Here is a 1,646-nt window from a genome sequence, read left to right as displayed (position 1 = left end):
TACTGAGATGTCCTGACCACGTGTCTTTCAAAAACTACATATGTCACGAAAATGAACTAAGAAGAGACAAGCAGACGATGCCCTCAGAGCTGCCTGTTGTTTCGTCGATTAAGTAGATTGGCATCACTCACAGGCTGTGTCTGTCTGCCTTATTGGCAATGTAAAGAAAACAAGGCAACGCCCTTCCCCGTTTGCCGTCTCCAGGGACAGTTCTTGGTAGGATGCTTGATTCCCCACTCAATGAACTCTCAGCTGCTGCCCTCAGCGGACGAAGAAGCTAGGTTAGGCTCTAATCCTCTTAATCCGGTGCAATATAATTTGAATATATGTAATGACTCTGTAAAATAATATGCTTAATGAGAGGAAGATGATTAATTTAATCTTAATTACACGCTGCAAGACCTTTTCCTTTATCTCCCGGCTTCATTTAATCCAGAGAAGAATCATCTTCTCTCCTCAAACACACAGGCCTCCCTGCACAATAGAAAATTGCATTACTATATTTTTCAAGTAAACAACAACATTTTATGATGATGGCTTATTCATAACGAAAGTCATTCAATTTAAGGTTAAATAAAGTAAGCAACCTCTAAATGAAATGTCAGTGTACTGGAAAATGCGCCAGACATTAAACTGTCAGTGTTAAGTTAGGGCCATCCATGCTCCTCCTAATGCATGCTGCCTGCATACAGACGGTAGGAATTCTGGCTGCTAATATTCCCTGTATGTCTTAGTTAGGACTTCCATTACTGTGAGAAAACATTGTGGCCAAAAAGCAATTTGGGGAGGAGAGGACTTTCTTCATCTTATAGCTCTCACTCTCTAGTCTACCATTAAGGCAAGTCGGGCCAGGAACTCAAGCAAGACCCTGGAGGCAGGACTGGAGCAGAGGTGATGGAAGACCACTGCTTACCACCGGCTTGCTCCTCACTCCTCAGGGCTTGCTCAGTTTGGTTTCTTATAATGCTAGTACCACTGGCCCAGGGTAACACTACTCACAGTGGACTGGGCTCTCTCACTTCAACCAATCATTAACCAAGAAAATGCCACAGAGGCTTGCTACAGGCCAATCTCATGTTGGTGTTTTCTCAATTGGGGTTCCTTTCTCCCAGACCTGGGACTTGAACTCAAGACCTTCGGAAGAGCAGTCAGTGCTCTTAACTGCTGAGCCATCTCTCCAACCCATGGAGGTATTTTCTCAATTGTGGTTCCTCTCTCCCAGATGATCCCAGCTTATGTCAAGAAGGCAGAGAGCCAGGCTGCATACAGCGTGGATGTAAATGTCACTGAATGGATATCCAGTGACATTAACTTTCTCCAACTGAAGTATTAACAGATGAGCAGTATAGAGACAATTAGAGTTTGAGAGGATCTGCAGATAGATTTGTTGATGAAACATCTTGTATGTGTTGTTACTCACTTATCATAAGAATGTATTTAACTTAGATTGTGTTAAATCCTTTTACCCCATGCCGTAAAGCTTCTTGTGTTTTCTGTATCCTGTTGCTGTCTTTCCTTCTCTTCCTCTTCTCCTTACCTTGTGCCTTCTGAAGAACTAGAGAACAGGGGAGAGGAGGAGGAGGAGGAAGAGGAGGAGAAGGAAGAGGAGGAGGAGGAGAAGGAGGAGAAGGAGGAGGAGGAGGAGG

Source organism: Mus pahari, chromosome 12 (genome assembly GCF_900095145.1).
Source record: "Mus pahari chromosome 12, PAHARI_EIJ_v1.1, whole genome shotgun sequence".
NCBI classification, from domain to species: Eukaryota; Metazoa; Chordata; class Mammalia; order Rodentia; family Muridae; genus Mus; species Mus pahari.
Note: the sequence above shows the minus strand (reverse complement) of the source record.